The sequence below is a fragment of the Rutidosis leptorrhynchoides genome, chromosome 4 (genome assembly GCF_046630445.1).
Source record: "Rutidosis leptorrhynchoides isolate AG116_Rl617_1_P2 chromosome 4, CSIRO_AGI_Rlap_v1, whole genome shotgun sequence".
In the NCBI taxonomy this organism is placed as follows: domain Eukaryota; kingdom Viridiplantae; phylum Streptophyta; class Magnoliopsida; order Asterales; family Asteraceae; genus Rutidosis; species Rutidosis leptorrhynchoides.
The window spans coordinates 102,204,753-102,223,954 of NC_092336.1; the positions used below are offsets into that span (position 1 = coordinate 102,204,753).

General features: G+C 34.9%; 1 long non-coding RNA gene across 1 annotated transcript; it reads right to left on the bottom strand.

The window, feature by feature from the left end:
- Window positions 1–1,179: 1,179 nt before the first annotated feature.
- On the bottom strand, window positions 1,180–5,391 carry LOC139843323 (uncharacterized). The gene is made up of 3 exons (XR_011757514.1): window positions 5,109–5,391; window positions 3,484–3,596; window positions 1,180–1,988 (listed from the first exon to the last, which is right to left on the bottom strand). It is a non-coding gene; the product is annotated as an uncharacterized lncRNA (long non-coding RNA).
- Window positions 5,392–19,202: the final 13,811 nt, after the last annotated feature.

A 19,202-nucleotide genomic window follows, 5' to 3' on the forward strand; every position in this document is an offset into this window, starting at 1 on the left:
GCAGGTACATTTTTGGATGTTAAGACTTAAGAATGAAGGTAAGGTCTTGGAGACAAATCTTGGTTGTTTGAAATATGTAGTTAGTAATCATACATAATTCTCAAATTAATTCTACTTGTGCTTAGTCATGATACTACGTAAAAGAATAATGGTATTGCTATTTTTGTGGTTCTAATCTTATGTTTGAGTTTTTTTCATGCACTTATAATTTCATGTTTGATTTTTGTAGGAAAAGGAAATGGGGTTTTTGAGCCAATTTCTACAGGTGAAATCGATTTTTTTATAGGAGGATTGAAAGGCTAGAAGTAGAGATTTTACTTCGAGAGGTTTCAAGTCAAGTGCAATGGAAACGGAAAGGTGTGTGATGTCTTTCATAGACGCTGTTTAAAACTCCAGCTGCAAATTAATGTCGTTTATGTTTTTTTTCTTAGTGTATGTGTTATATATATGTTTATAGTTTAATTTAAGTTTATCATTATTTGAAAATTTAGATGATCGGTCAAAAGAGATAGATAAAGAAGAGAGTTTCAAGAGAGGCTTCAAGGGAATGTAAGAATTGGCTTGGAAGAGTTTCTTGGTGAACATAAGAACAATTCCGAAACTTTGCTGCATGTTAAATTTGGTCATAAATAGGTTACAATTTTTATTATTCGAGTTTTACTATTCCTACCATTTAAACGAGTACCTAAATATGTCATCGGCTTATTTGATTTTTCTGTTATGTGTTTAGTGGATTTTTTTCGCTTTAGCTCTATTGCATTGTTTAAGTATCATGCGAAAAAATTTCCTTTAAAATCCCATGAATCCATGGGTCTCTGCACTAGTGTTCTATAAAATCCCTTTCATAGTAAAGAACACAAATTCACAAATAACATTTTATTACAACTATTAATATTTACATACTGTAGTATATAAGTAGCCCAATAAAGATGAGGCACGCCTTTAAGCAATGAATTTAACCAAGTAGCTGGCTACTTACAAAACAGTATTACATCGAGATGACCGAGATATTAGATTCTTATTTTCTTTGTGCTTAGCCGATTCTGGTTGGAGGATTAGACGATGACACATACGATCCCGGATTGATTAGCCCAATCGAGTGATGCCTTTTTGTATCTCTTAGAAATCCAGTTGTAACTTTGCATTTGTATTTCGGAAAAGATTGTATTCACTTTTTTTTAAAACACCTTTTGATTACGCCCTTTCCAAATTAGGTAGCCACATACCCATTGCCAAATGATTTTACCCGTCGTTGTATTGGCTTGATTCCGATTTTCTACAAAAGCTTCTTCGAAAGACGATATCAACATTGAGTTAAAGTTCCACCATTTAAAGATCAACGATCATATATTTTTCACCACGATATAATTAACCAAAATGTGTTAACACCGTTTCAATATGTGTGTTACATAATGGGCAAAGTATATAATCCATGTTGATTCCTATTTTGTCGAGTTCCGCCCTTGTTGGAATCCTTTTCATGAGTGAACGCCAAATGAAGATGTCGATTTTCTGAGGTAATGTATTATTGCATATAGTTTCAACGTTAGAGGTTTCATCGACGAGCTTGATTTCGTCGATTAGCAGTGATAAAGTCTTGGTTGTGAAGCGCCTCGATACATCTAGACTCCACTCCCGCACGTCCGGCCTGTCAGTTAAAGATAAAACATTAATTAGTTGGGTTAAATTTGATTGCTCATCAATAGCTCTCCCACGAGGTGTACATATCCACTTCCAACTTTAGATGAATTGATTATTGTTGCACATAATTCGTTAGGACCCCATTGCCTCCTTATTTGATTCTAAGTTGTATAGCCGCTGAAATCTTGACTTGAGACTGTCTTTTCCCGTCCAAACGTCATTCCAGAAAATGTATGATCTCCTCTTCCGGTAATTTTGATGAATGACATCGTGAAGTTAAGACCGATATCGTCCATTGATTTACCAGCCTGAAAATTTCTTTCCACAATGAACAACCTGTTATAGTCCTGCAAGGAGTAGAAACAACAAGACCATCGATATATATTTTTAGTGAAAAGTGATCCATTATTTAGACCCTCTTTTTTGTATGGTAATAATGCTCAACATATCTTTTTAGGCAAGATATGGAGGTTTTTGGACAAGATATGGAGGTTTTTGGACAAAATATGGAGGTTTTTGGGCAAAATACGGAGACTTATAAGCAAGATACGGGGGCACAATATGATCACTTTGGGCAAGAAAAAAATTTCACTTTGTACTGAAAATTACAAATCCACTGGGGGCGAACGCCCCACCCTGCCCCCACATATTTCCGCCCCTAATAGTAATGCACCGTTATATTCGTCAATCAACTGGTAACTCATGTAAATACAAGAATATTTATGTTTGAAAGTTGCTTGACACACATGCTCTCGGACGCAAATGACGGATAACAACAAGCATACCAACAAAACCTTTTGGGTCATATTTGATGTACACGATGAAATTAGAGGGAAGAGCGTACAAGGGAAAAGGGAAAGGTTATTCAAAATGATATGAACAACCGAGGACAAGTGAAAGAATCTGATGATGTCTTTTTTATAAGGGCATTAATGATTTTTTGGATCATGGATGGTACACTATTTGATGCGGCAACACCATTCTTTCGAAAGTGCTTGCGTGCGTGCCATATGATCGCGAATGTGTTTAAGTTCCCTATGAATGATGTCGACAATTTGCCTTAAAAAAATTGTTTTCTACTTTTTTATTCATTTCAAGTTTATAAGAAGTCCATTTAATTGTTTTTGGGCCTGGGTCTGGGCCTCTGCAATATAAAGTAAGATATATATATATATATATATATATATATATATATATATATATATATATATATATATATATATATATATATATATATATAAAATAAGGTAAATTATAAGTCGACTTTCAAAAATAGATAAAAATAATCATTACCTTTTGTATATAAGATAAAAATATAGGTAAAAAGTAAGTGGTTAAATGATAAAGTAATTAAAAAGCATAATATAATGAATGTAATGTTTTAAACTGTGTATTTTTACCTAAAGACTATTAATATTGGACCGAGTAGTAACATATAACAATATTTTATAATACTTAAAAAAGTAACCAATTTTTCTATTTTGTATGTAATATTTGTATATGTTCGGTTTCATATTGGCCGATGGTCTTCACTTGGGGTTGAGAAACGACTTTTCTTTATTGAAGGATAAATGAAGGATTATCAACGTCTCACCTCTCCTATAACCCATACATGTGAGATTGAGTTTTGTTGTTGTGTACACCATATTTTATATTTTAAAGAAAAAACAAAGAAATCATTTGTTCAATTACTCAACCAACGATTGGTGGGTTTTGTCCATATTTAGTATATAGTACAAGTGATTGGCCAACCGCGCGATGCTGCGGTTTTTTTTTTCCTATTTGGAATTGACAAAAAGTCCTAACTTCGAGAATGAATACGTTGTGTAGGATCGTACGTACCATTTGTAGCGCTAGATAAACACCTACCATTAGTCCATATCTTTTCAGAAAGTCTCATTGCTAGACTCTTAGCAATCACTATATCACGTACGGAGTCAATTCCTTTTGGAATTCTGAAAAGACAGAAAACCGAGAAAACAAATAGTTAGCTATCTAAAAAATATCAAACAGATTATGTCAACTATACAAAGCATAAATCATAGTTTAAAATGGATTACACTACATAGATAAAGCAACAGTCCGTAGTGAATTTAAAATGCATACTACGAAGGAATTTATAATTTTTCTACAGTTACAAATGATTATCATTTTATTCGTTACACAAAAGGTTGTTGTTGGTTTTGGCACTAACAGTTGCTACTCTTTTTGGATGCTTCTGAAGCTATGTCGCCTGTGGGAGAATATGGATAATGTGAGATAAATGGTGATATAGTTTTCATATTCATTGTATGAGAGATGTATTTTGCTGGGCGAACATGGCACGTTTAGCAAGTCTATGGTTATACTTTCATTATATCAATAGATGAAGTTGGAACAACGAAGTAAAAAAAAAAACTAACAAAACAAAAGGAAGTAACCAACTATCAAAATAGCGTAGTTTGAATGATACTTGAGGAATGAGCCACAACTTTAGCAAAAGTTGAAGGAAAAAAAAAAAACTCTTTAGTTTATATTAATATATAACTACAAAATCATAAGCACATTCATTTATAATATTTATATTTATAATATTAAACTGAAGCAAAGACTATAATGACTCATGTATTTAATCAACTGCACAATAAACAAAAAACAATTCACTTTAGACCATTCTCTTATTCATATAAAGCAACTGTGAGAAACAAAAGCATATACATATATGGAACCACAAACAATCAATTTGCATAATGGTAGTCAATCTGTTATCACTTAAGTAATAAAAGGATAGAAAAACATAAACTTGCAAAACACATATCTAAACACCTATTTTGGTCTAATAAGCACAGGAACCTAAAAACAGCAAGCATAGATCAAAGTAGGACAGAATGAGAAAGTTGCAAATTTATGCCCAACCTGTAGACATACCATCAAAAAAGGAGTTGAATGTTCAACCATATATTTATGTCATCAACACCTAACAAATGCTTTGTAACAAAAACTTCATCTATTAAATACTCAAAATAAGTTCTTTCTAAACTAAATTCAATATCAACTACATGGGTTGAAGATAAAAGCTGCTAATTTAAAATGTAAATGCAATATTTTGCCACATAAAAATTGCAATAAAGGGTGTTAGCTAGTTGAATCCATAAAAATTAGGACACTTTGAAAGCACTTCATGCCTAACACTAAACTCATATGCCTCCTTTTTATTGCGTATACCTACCTCAATTAACAATACATATCAATCACAGTAAAATTAGAGATTTTAGAGTTTTAAAAGTGGTTCAAAAGCTGGGGTATTTGATGGTTCTCATATTATTTGTTTGATGTCTATCTTTTCCAAATTGTACAGTAACCCATTTGTGGGTTTAGAACTCGGTTGAACACAGGTTTGCTAAACATCAAATTAAAGAAAGAAGGAGATTATACCTAAGGTTTAGGGTGAACTTAAACATCAAATTAAAGACAGAAGGAGATAATACCTTAAGTTTAGGGTGAATTATTTCAAGGAGTTGGTATGAAGGTGATGAGTTGAAGATGAAATCCTTCCTTCTCTCCCTATGTCGCCATTTCTTATCCTCTGTAGAACGTACTGGAATGATTACTGAGCCGTGGAACCGGTTGGTGGTGGTGATGATGATGATGACTGAGCCGATGATGATCGCGGATGATGATGACGATGATGATGACGGAGGGTGTTGACGATTGATGGAGGAAGAAAGGTCTGGATGGTAAATAAGAGGAAAGAGGAAAGAGTGAAGGAAGAGTCTGGAACCAGAAAGTGTGTGAAATATCAAAGGGTAAAAAGACTAAAATACTCTTTTCGAATAAAATAATCGACTACCGTAGCAGTGTGGATGATGTGGCGTGATATAATTGGTGGCGGTTGTCCATAATTAGTATAAAGTATAATTTCAAATTTAGGTTTCACGAAAATCTTCTAAGAGAAACGATGAAAAGCCGACAAAGGTAATAGAAGCTGTATTAAAGTCGTATTTTGATTTTTATTTTTCATTCAGGTCTATTCATTTATTTACCGAATTTTACTACTACTTATGATGATAATTGAAATTGAAATAGTTGTAATAGTAGACGCTTTCGAAGTTCATTAGTTGTGTTAGGGTTTTAATTTTTTATTTCATCTTTTTTTTTAGTGTAATTTTGATTTGTTCTGATAATTAGAAATCTTATCTTATGTAGAGTATATATCAATTGTAACTCTTTTTATTACATTCTAATACTCTTTGAGTTTTATTGAAAAATTTATGTCATAATTTAAATTGTCTACATAAGCTAACCCAAATAAATGAATACAGTAGGTCTTTAAGATTACACTTGTTTTATATACTTTGCAAAACTTTTAATTTACAATAAGGATTAAGGAGAATGATCTGTAGTTTAAATATGATTATTTAATTTAATAAATAGTTTAAACATATCTTGGTTAGTTTGTTTGAGCAGTTTATTAGTTAAGAGGTTCTTTTTTGTTGATTAATTTAGAGGTGATAGTGATAGTGGTATGAATGTTCTAAATTATAGTCTATTGTGTGTACTCACCTTCATTACGGTTTATTACGTGCAGCCAACCTACTATATATTCGCTATTGTATGTATTACGTAATACGAGTATTACTTTCAATGATGTGACAACTTGTACCGATACCTTACACTTTTTAAGACATAAAAGTAAGACTTTTATTAAATACATACAACAACATTGTTCAAAAGTTGGATATACACGATAGATCAAAATCATGTTTCATACACGTAATAGAGTTTGTGTTATAGTACCTTCTTATCCAATATTTCCTTTATTATATGAATGAATATAACAATTTGTTTTTATTTTGTGTTCTTTTTATGCAGCTAAACTGACAAAGGCATCAACGTCAAAATCAAATAGACGTAAACGAAAACTTACTGACTTCCAATTGGAGCCAGCTCCCGAACATAATCCCAGAGAAACGATGAAAGCTGACCAAGGTAACTATTACTATTACTATTATTAAGTCATATAATGGTGTTAGGATATTAGGACCCAAACAACGCTAGTAATTCTACAAGACTGCTAGCCGAGTAGTGATACTATCAAGATCACTTAACCCACTTAATGAACAAAAGATTAAAATGCAAGAAATGTAAGAACGACACAAGATATAACGTGGTTATATGCAATCGTTGTGATTGCTTTAGTCCACGGACCAACTAGAGATCGTTTATTTGCTGAATATTTGAGAGTGGTATGTTACAATTGCATACAATGAGCTCTATATATAGGAGAAAACAAGAACACCATGATAACTAGCTAGGAACCTTCATCATGTTGAGTAATCATCTTGTTTATCAACTAGTCATGCTTTCCACCTTGTATTGGCATGATCACAGCCCAAATTTTAGGTGTAAAGTGATCAACTTTGCACCTAAAGTGAAAGGAGGCCAAAGCATGCTCAGATGTAAAGTGTGCAAGTTGTCAAATTGCTGCCAGAAGGGTGATGCGCCGCATCTGGAAGTGATGCGCCGCATCACTATACCTTTCCATGTTTGCAGTTCAAATCCTCGACTGCAGATTCAATGCCCAGGCCTCGATGCGCCGCATCGAGATGGTGATGCGCCGCATCACTAGTGTTTGATGCGCCATATCAGTTAAAAGCCCCGCATCCAAAACCTTCGGACTATTTTGCTGCATGGATGCGCCGCATCCTTAGAGTGATGCGCCGCATTGCTCTGTTTCACGCTTCCCGAAATCTGCAAAATCCGTGCAACACTTTAACTCATCTTTTGTGGCGACATTTCCAACTTTGTTTAAATGTCTCCATACTCCAACAAATGGTTCATTTCATTCCGGTCTATTCATTTATTTACAGAATTTTACTTCTACTAGTGATGATTATTGAAAATTTTGAAGTTCTTTAGTAGTTTTGTTTAGGGTTTGTTTTTCATCTATATTTTGTGTGGGATTTTGATATATTCTGATAACTAGGAATATTTATATAATGAATGTAGCTTAGAGTCTTTGAGTTTAATTGACAAATTTATCTTATAGTTCTAGTGCATAAGCCAACACCAACACACCCATATCTTTGAGTTTACACTTGTTTTACAGGCTTTGCAAAATGTGTAACTTACATTAAGGAATAAGAAGAGTGATATGTGGTTGACACATGAATTTTTATTTTTATTTATTTATTTTTATATTTAATAAATAGTTTTAAACATATATCGGTTAGCTTGTTTGAGCAGTTTATAATATTGTGTGTAGTTAACTTCATTTTGGTTTATTTTGTATAGCTAATCTACAATATTCACTATTTTATGTATGGAGTATTAGATTTTAGATTAGATAGTACTTTCATTGATGTGGCAACTTGTATGTATTCCTTACACTTTAAGACAAATAAGTAAAATTACCATTATATACACACACAATAGCATTATTATTCAAAAGTTGGATATACGCGATAGATCCAAATGAAGTTTGATACACATAATAGAGTTGGTGGTATACGTTTAGTACATTCTCACTCAGTATCTTCTTTATTATTCGAATGAATGTAACAGTTTTTTTTTTTTTTTTTTTTTTTTTTCTAACGCCAGCTAATAAAGTGACAAATGCATCAACATTAAAATCGAATCGTCGAAAAGGAAAGAAATCCAAGTTTGTTTCAAAACCCAAACGGATTTGGCAGGTGAAGAATCCAACTGTAAATTGGTTAGAGCTCCCAGAAGATTTAACAGCCAATATACTACAAAGAATTGGTGTGTTTGATATACTTCAAAATGCTGAGAAAGTTTGCACAACTTGGCGAAAAATTTGCAAGGACCCTTGTATGTGGAGGGTTATATCTATGGACAACCAAGGTGAATTGAGGGATCGGGCATTACGTAGGCCATTATGTATAAAGATATGTAAACTTGTTGCTGATAGAAGCCAAGGCCAATTGGTTGATCTCTCTATCCATGATTTTGGTAGATACGAGCTTCTTCGAGATATTTCGGACAGGTATGCATGCAAGGCTTATTATAATCTCACTGTTGTGCATTTTGTGCGTAAAAATTTCACGGCATATGATGCTTTTTAATCTTCTTAATTAATCTCATGATGCTAAGTCGATTTGTTTATTTATTTGCTTTTTTTTTTTTTTTTTTTTTTTTTTTTTTTTTTTTACAAACTATATAACTTAAGAATCTTCGGTGACTATCTAAATTTGTTTTTTAGAAAAGACAAACTCACACACCCTAACACGATTTTCAAAAGTATTTTTATATTTGATTTATAACTTAATTAATATTAATACTATTATCAAATGGGAAGCTTTTTGAAAGTAGACATGTGCAATAAAAATATGAAATTTTCTAAAGATAGCCCTAAGGGCTATTTTAAGATATTAGGACATGCTTTGAGTACTTACTAGCCTGAGCCCGTGCGTTGCACGGCGGGCCCTAATAAAACTAAGTATAAAATGTTAACGAACTTATGAAAAATGAACACTTAGCCAGCCCAAAGGTCCACCCATACACACCGATTGTAGCGAGAAAAACAATTAAATTTTTTTCAACTACCATAAATGAGGCAAAACAAAACTATCAACAAAAACATATATAGGAAAAATGTGGTTTACTCGTGTACAAAAACATGTTTTGCATAGTATAAAATATGAACGTATGACACTAAATGAGGCACAATCACATACCTTTTGTTGATACTTAGGATCACCAGTCCGTTGGGATAGTGCAATAAACTCCAACTGTTCCATCCCAGAATCGGCCAGTATACTATCTCCCTGATGAAGTTAAACATAATATATGAACCCCCATCAACTTTATGGTCAAAATATTTATATTTATCATATTTCAAACTAATATGTCATAACTCACAATAATTAGTAAATTAACTTACCCCAGTCCAACCAGGGTTGTGTGCGTTACCATGAGCCAAGTTGATGATATTGTAGGGTATGCCAGAAGGTGTACTCCATGCAGGGAGCAACCTATCAGCAATGTCTTTTGCCTTTTCAAGGAAAACATTTTCGTCAGATAGATCATATACAAATAATTTAGGAATTAGGTGTGCCTCATCATGTGATAATTACTATATATACCACAAAACAACAGCATACATAGAGGGAAAAAACTATATATTAAACCGTATAAAGCAACCTTATGGTCGTTTCAAACACACTGGCATCATAATTTTTATTGAAGTCCAAAGAGTCTGCAACCCACCTGCCAGAGATAGTATGTTATGATAAAATATACTCTTTGCAAAATAAATAACCTTTAAGGAGTATGGAGTGTGCCAACAGTAGATGTTAGAGCATACTCTTTAGCCCTTTGAAACTGCTCATCAAGAGAGTCAATCAATGTTGCACCAAGACCACCAAAGCTGTCCACATCATTTTTTGATTGAGGCTAACAAAACAAATTTAGACAACATATCAAAACCAAAAATCAATAATCAAGATCAAGAATATACATTACATGATGATACTAATTAGACAGAAAAAGTGTATACCTGAAGCTTAACATGATATAATACAGGAAAGGTTAAGGAAGTTCTTCAGTTGCCCTAATTCAAAAATCACAGAAGTCAAAGTCACCTGCATAAATGATAAGACCTTTCAATTTATTAGTTATTAGTTTCTACTAAAACTTAAGAACTTTCAATTTATAAGACCACAAATTAGATCCGAGAGTCATTTTTTATCGCTTTTATCAAAATGATAAAACTTTCTTGTTGATGACTCAACCTTTAAAGTAATCATCCTGGGTTGACCCAATTGATACCATAAGTCTATAATGACATTCTAGACGTGCTAGTGGCTTCTATTTCTCAAAATTACGCATATGGGTCGATATAGCTGCATATGACCCAAGTGGGTTATAAATTCCTATATCAACCAAAATATGCCCAAAATCATTTTCGAGACACTAAAAATTCCAAACTCTCTTATCTCGACATATTAGTCGTGTATACATTGAACGTTACCTAAATTGACCCCATTTGACCCAAACGGGTCAAGTCTCTAAATAGTTAAATCTATATCTTTTCACCATTTTAACTATAGTTATACTATCAATTCACTTCGAAAAACTCTCACAAATCAACAAAATTTATATAACTGAACATACACACATTTGACCCATAAGGATTGAAAGGATCGAATTGTATTATCGAATGTGTAATTTTGAAAAAAAAAAAATCTACTTAAGTTACTTAACTTGGCATGCCATAAAGGCTTTCACATTTATAACTTCTATTTTCTTTGGTCAAGCTGATTAAGTCTCTTAAATAAGTGATTCTCATCATAGTTTATATATTGATCAAGAGCTTCTACATTCATTAATATTTATAACCTGCTTCAGTATCAAACAAAAATAATGATATATGTGCAAAATCAAGTAGAACTATAAAGGTACCTTGTTTAAGACTTCAAAGTTCAGAACTAAACTCATAAAATATTAATGTGTATATATATTTGATGTGTCAGCATGAAGTATCAGTTTCAAGCATGTGCACCCTTTCAGTTATATCTAGTTATATCCAACTATAAATATAATCAATGACAACATGAACCACAAATTCACAAATAAGCTAATATTCTTGTTTGATGAAATTCCCTTTTACAGTATAATACACTAACCAATTGAATCCCAGCAAATACAGTATAAAACCACACTAAATGTCTGTTATAAGAAAATTGTGTGTTGTAAGTAAAAACACATCGCATCATGTTTTATAAATTCATCATCATTTTGTAGAACAATTAATACTGGAATTCACAAAATTACAATCACAATATATGAAAAAACTCATTATAATGGTTGAATCAAATATACAAAATAATAATAAGAACAAAGGAACCTGAACTGTTATTAGAATTTCACATTGCGTTGTGTATGAATCGGCGATTGAACGGCATTTGATTTGAAGCCCGGAATCTACACATGAAATTATGGTCAGAACCGACGATTCCTTTTTGATCTCAGATGAAATTAGGGTAGAAGAAGTACGACTTGTACCGATCTATTGCTAATTTAATGGCGATTGAAGCATAAACGATGGTTGAAGATTTAATCGGCGGTATGATTTCACCACGACCGGAGTATGAGTGTGAGAGGTGAGGAATTTGGAAGAGCGAGGGTTTGAGATAATTAAATTTGAGATACTATGTGTGAATTGCAGAAGTTCCCAATCGAATGGGACACGTGTTGGTGGGTCGTTTTTTTCGGGAAAAAAAACAAAGTAAAGGAAAAGCTGTGGTTGAATACACGTGGAAGTACATAATAAGTGTGATTAGTGGTCTGACACGTCAGTATAATCTGCACGCTTTATGTGTAGAGAGAGATACTTTGACAATACATCCTCTTAACCACCCCACTAACTTAAATGTATCAATTTTTATGCATATATTTTTTTCTTAAAGAGGACTAACATTAGACAACTCCTTAAAAATATATACGATAACGATGACGATGTTGTTATTGTGTTTGTTATTGTCATTGTCATTGTCATTTTCATTGTCATTGTCATTGTCATTGTCATTGTTTGTTATATGACGATGACGATGACGATGACGATAACGATAATACTAAAACTGTAAAAATAATAATAATAATAATAATAATAATAATAATAATAATAATAATAATAATAATAATAATATAACAATTATTTGTTTTTAACAGATCAAGCCAGCTTTGTAGATGTAGTTTGGACCTTAGATCATACGTTGTATCTAGATTAATGGCGGAAACACTAATTAGAATGAGTCGAATACGTATTAGACTAACGGGATCGAATTAACCAATGAATAATTGATAGAATCGATGCCTAAGACTGTGTATTCGGTTGGTAAGGGTTTTGGGACGATTAGCAGCAAGTAACACGACGGCCTAAGGGTTTATGGTGTGTAACCTAACACAAAACCACGAAACCCGTATTTATACTAAATACAGCGACCATCGGCCGGTGGTCGGGGACCTTCGGCCGATGGTGACAGTCCCTCGACCGATGGTCCCTACCATCGGTCGATGGTCTTGAGCAGCCAACCGACTGCTTGACCTATTCACGACATTATACTAAGCATCATAAACACAAAGTATAAGTGTCCACGTACATATATGACTGAAATATCAAGTACATAACAAATAGAACAATAAACGTAATAGAACTCGGGATTTATGCACCAACAAACTCCCCCTAAGACCTAGTTCTATTCCATAAGTCTTCAGTCATCATACGGATCGATCACCATGTTGTTCAAGTAGCACAGCTTAGCCACTTTAACATACTGTTCAGCCTGTACCCTGTTTTCACGACGATAAAGCATACGGTTATAGTACAAAGTAAAAATATCAGCTTCGGTACAGTTCCTTAACCAGATCGGATCCAACACACGAATACAATCGATATCATCTTCCTTCAGCTTATCTAAAACAATCACAGATTCCTCAGAACGATCATCATAAAACCACCAACGAAATCTCTGACTCCAATTCTGCGGCAATTTTCTTAACGGAACCTTCTTCATAGTCTTTGCCGGCTTATACTTCAAAATTTGTCGAGATACTCCATTAATAGGATCAACCCTGTACTTAATCCTCGGATACTGTGGTCTAAAATCCTTCCAGTTATTCGAATTGTACGCGATTCGAACTTTCTTAACCAACAATGATGAGCGATCGTTCATTCCACAATACAACATCTTTAACCTGGCAATCTGCATAAGCTCAAAATACGGCAGTGACTTGAACTCATGACCATGTTTGATGTAGTCAACTCCAAACTCTCGTTTAATTGCAAACATGTTGAATTCTTCAATGTATGCCCAGGCCAAGATCCTTCCTTTCACACCTTTCCTCAAATTTATCATCTTCAAATACTTTGGCTCAGGCTTCGGTTTTTCACAATACTTTTGAATCCTCAAAATATCACGCCAGTCAGCTTCTAACTTCGCAGCAACCTCATCATTATACTTGACTGGCAAGAACCCTTCAGGCAAAACCTCAGTTCTCTCTTTCTCTTTACACCTTCGATTCAAAACTTCGTCATCTGTTCTAAACAACTCCTCAAAACCAGGAAGATCTTCATTCCTATCATTCATATACGTAGGATATTCTTCAAAAGTAACATCTTCCATTAAACCATCAACTTCCCCATCATTGATATCCTTAGAAATCTCAGGGCCAAAAGAATCATCCTCTGATGGAGGATCATCGGACTGTGCGTCAGCAGCTTTAGCTTCTTCTTGCTCTAGACGCACCAGCTCGTCCAGCTCAGCTCTGGTGAAGTTGTGAGGGATCTCCCCCTACTCTAAATCATCATAAACAACAGAATGCTTGAGCTCATCCTGTTTAGAAAAGAATTCACTAAAACTATAATCAATTTGTAAAGGAATTACTGACAGTGCTGTTTCTTTTGAAGTACCAGGAGCCACCACCATTTGAACATCAGTTTCTCCCTCTGGCAATTCAACCAGATCAAACTTCTCTTCCCAAGCAGTAATCTTAGCCAAAGCCGACTCTGCCACCTTTCTAGCTTCAGAAGCTTCTTTCTTTGCAGCAGTTAACAACAATGATTGATCACCAACTTTCTTTTGTAACAAATCAACCTGAGTTCTCAACCTAGTAACATCCTCAGTTTTCACACGATTCTCTTCTCTCAACTCCTCCACTTTCGCATCCATATCCTTCTTCATTCTCAGATTATCAGCCATAGCTTGAACATACAAATCATTCAGATTCTGAAGCGCAGATGAACTAACTCCTCCTTCTGCTCCTGTATGTGGTGCCTCCGGAGTTGGAGTAGACACAGTCTCTTGAGACAATTGTTGAACAATTGGCGGTGATTGATGTTGCGGTTGAGTTTGTTGCCGTGGCTGACTTTGTTGCTGTTGTTGACTTTGTGCTTGAGTAGGTGCAGTTCTTTGTGTAGCACCTGTAGCAGAACCACCTGGATTCTTCAAAACCAACTTAAACCTCTTGCTCGGTCTCATCTTTGTAGAAACCTGAGAACCTTCATCTTCTACCAGACGTCTCCTCTCACCTCTAGGAGCTTCTTCACCAATACCAGTATTAACATCAACGGGCTCATCAGCCAAACCTCCAGTACCAGAACCACCTGTACCCTGAGTATTCATCGGCTGATCAACCTCTTCATCACTGTTTGCTAGCTCAAAATCAGGCTCATGACCAGATAGACTGTTCTCATTCCTCCACTTCTTGCCTGGTGGACATTGATAATCTTCCCTCGCAAGATGACACACCAGCTTTCCATCACTAGCACTCTTCTTCTGATTTAATCGATTAAACGTAAGATCAGTCATATGTTTCAGCTCGATGACGTCCTTCTTTGATCTCGGTAGATCCATAGTTTGAGCATTAATCATTATCTGCAGGAACCTCGGATAAATCAAGTATTGTTGGCTCGTAACATTCTCCATCAACAGATCAAAGATAACACCAGAAAAATTGAAATCAGCTTTCAGAATCAAGGTAGCAAACATTCCCTGATAAATCTCACTCAGCTCATCAAATCCGCCTTGTAACGTACTCAAACACTTAACAATCACTAAAGACAGATATCTGTACGGTGGAGTGAATCCGCTTCTTTTGATCGTAGCACGTGTAATATCACCAGCATACTCACATCTCAGCACACATCCAGTAATCTTAGTCTTCGACAGTCTCTTGGGCATTTTCTCATCATCCTCAAACAAAAACGTGTTCTGAATAGTATACTCAGATATCTTAACCTCTTGATCACATACTCGACTTACTATCACAGGCTTATTATCAACAGTTTCCACTCTAGCGTTAGCCCAGAATTCTCTCTGATGAGAATAATAAGCAGTACATGGCATTGACACCGCAGCAAATATCCTTGAACGCTTCAAGAATTCAATCACAGTCTTGTACTTGCTAGCATTTGGACCTTTGTCATTTAGACACGCCATCAGATTAGAGTTAGGGCTCGCCTTCAACCCTGGAAGACTAGCAGATGTGGGTCCTCCTGATGATTCAGTCTCAGAACTGTGGACAGCTTGTTCTTGATCCATTTGTGCACCTGACATGATTAACAAAAACTGCAAACACAATTCTTAATCAGCGTTAAATTCATGATTAATTAAGTATCACTGATTTATCATCACAGAACATATCACATTAATACGATCATGGTTACATAATCACATGTTCAAAGTTAGATCATTACAGACATAAGATACCGTATCAATGCTAACAGGCTAGCATTATCAAATTACACAATAATCTGAAAATAATCAAACATAAACATAACATCAGAATCAATCATCTCATTATGGGATCCTCTGGCACTAACTTTTCTTCATGTTGAATCACACCAAGTTTCTCAAACAAGTTATACAGTAAAGCTGCATATGGAAATGGTTCTTCTGATTCAAGAAAATCTTTCATCACATGAATGAGAAAGTGTCCCACATTCACTTGAATACCCTCTAGTAGGCAATATAGAAACAAGACTTCAGTACCAGACAGCAAATGATCTCCTTCTCTCCTAAAAGTCACATTTCTTTTGATGATTCTCAAATGTATCTCATGTTGTGGCAAGATATCTTCATCACTAACCTCAACTCTACCAGTATACACTACCTTCTCTGGCTTGCATATCCTAACAATAACATCTGACAATCTGAATCTACTGGGAATCTTTCTGATATCTTTGCTAGGGTACAGTATCTTAACCCCAGTATGAGGAACATTTAACAGGTTTGAGAATTCCTCTAAAGTCCACCTATACTGTTGATTAAATAGACCCGAGTGTACAAACTTCTTCTTACCATCCTCTAAAGCAACATTGGCGTAAAATTCTCTAAGTAGAGCAGGACAGTAATAATCCCCAATATCTATGAAAGCCTGACACCCAATCTGTTCCCAAGGACTATAAGTCTGTCGAGTCGCAATGACCTTTTGTTCTACTAAGATTGGTCGATATCTAGCAAGGATTCTCCTACGGTCGATGTTGAACATCCATTGACCAACAAATGAGCCACCTGACATTCTAATACAAACTACAAGCACTAGCATTAGATGGGCATCACAGAAATTATCAGAGACCAATCATTCAATTAAAATTAATCAAAATAATCTACCATCGGTCCAACAGAATGACCATCGGTCGATGGTGGAGACCATCGGTCCGATGGTCTAGACCTACGGCAGATGGTCTAACCACATACACACACTGGTAAAATAACGACCTTCGGCCGAGTGACAAGATGTCCGGCCGATCGATGGACACCATCGGTCGATGGTCAGAGACCCTCGGCCGGAGGTAGTTCATCAGATCTGTGACTCGAAATTGATCAAATCGTCCGATTTGACGTTTCTAGTTCAAATTCCTGTTATATCAGATGCTAAAGGGGCCGTTTATCATACATCAAACATCAATTTCAACAGATCTCAAATAAAACTCATCCGATTTAAAGTTTATACTTCGAACACTAAATCATCGATTACAAACAAACGATTAAGAGTTATGTTACCTTGTTTACGGCGCTAAGATCACAAAGAAAAGATGAATAATAAAAACTGGATCAAAACCTTTCTCCTTAACTTCAGAAAATTAGGGTAAAATCACACAATTTTGGCCAGAGTGACTGACCCGTTCGTCGCTGGGTCCTTTTATACCTTGTCAGTGACCATCGGCCGATGGTCAAGTCCGTCGGTCCGATGGTCTTGACACTCGGGCGAGGGTCTGAGTCCATCGGCCGGATGTAAAGACTGTCGGCCGGTGGTCTGACATTTGAAAACTTTTAAAACTTAACACTTTTCAATATCAGACTTTTACCCATTTACACTAACTCCCCCTGGGACTGATCTCCACAATAAAAAACATCACGCTTTGTTCCTTTAAGCTCAAAACAACTTATATTCAAAACAATAAGAAACTTAAGGTTCCTTTCACAGTAAACCTTACCCAGAACTGAGTTGTGGACTTAAAAGATGAAATATAAATGCACATGCAACTAACACATGAATGCAAACTAATTCAGAAATGCATGCTCATGCAAATACACAAAGCAAATAACTGTACAAGATCAAGTGTATCATGATCAGCAATATAATAACATATATAATCAGTAGCATTTAACCTTTTAGATCTGTGGATAATAAACCTTTAACATCAGTTTCATAAAGCATTAACATTAACAAATTCATGATGTTATCAGCATAGGAACAAATAATACTGCTTATCATCAGTCACACTTCCAGAAGAATAACATATCTTTTTGTGAGTTGGCATATAAAATTGATTGAATCTTTTTGATTCGGGGATCAGAACTGAACTATATTGACATGTTATTCCATAGTTCATTCACGAACTTATTCATTAAAGCATATACAGAACAACCTTCAAATATATCAATAAACATTCATCAACTTTCACCCTAGACTTCGATGATCACGTTAGATTAATTACTTTAACATTTTTCAATGTCAGATTTACATCACAAAGTCAGTCCTCGTTTGAGATCGCACGATTTCTCGGGTAGAACAATTGAGCACAAACCTGTTGACGCTGTCCTCTTATCACATCAATGTACTTTCGATTCTATTGAACAGAACCATCTCACGATGTTTCTAGCAACCCTGTCAGCCTTTGGCTTCTACCTTAAACTTATACCTTTCGTTTCAGATAACATTGTTAATCTCAAATTTATTGCATACTCTGTTAAGGATGCATACCGGCCGCTATAAACCCCATACTTAAACGGAAATAGTATGATGTATGGTGTTGGATGGATGGAAGTGATATATATATTTGAGTGATGGAACGCTAAGATACCTTCCAGAAGATATTCCCTCTATCCAGGTCAATAGGCACAATCCCATATCACAGACAAAAGATGTAAAGTTCACTAATTGAGATGTGAACTAAATGATTTAAGTTCTCTATATCTGATGATCTGATAAATTCTCCCCCTCGGATGTAGATAACGAAATCGTTCAAATAAGTCTCCGATTGGAATGTATGTTGTCTCAAACATTGATAACCGAGGAATCTCTGAAACTCTGTTCAATTCTTGATCCATGATTCTCTTGCAGCTATGCAGTGCATCTTTTTTTTTTTTTTTTTTTTTTTTGGATTTTCTGATGTTGCATTTTCTCCTTACAATACATAAACAAAATAAATAAATAAATGATTACAACTAAACATGATGATGACGCACCACTGTCTTTGACATTTGTTATAACTGCACGGAAAACCAATCTCCGTATGTAGAAATCTAGAACCCGATGATGTTGCCTTTTAAAAATCATTCTGTGTCTGTGATACAAAACTGCACTTCTCAACCCTTTTAGAGAAAACACCTCCCTTTGGGTACCCGATATGTATGTTGTTGGATTTCGGTCCAAGTAATAAAGGTAAATAGAAACAAGTATGCATCCTAGACAAAATATGCTCACCTTGGGGACTCACAAAATTATCCTTTTGCTACCGAGTATAAATCGTAGTAGGGGAGACCTCAACCGTCTGTCGAGTTTCTGTTCAATCATTTCTCGGTACATATTCAGTGATAAGTAGGTGACTACCC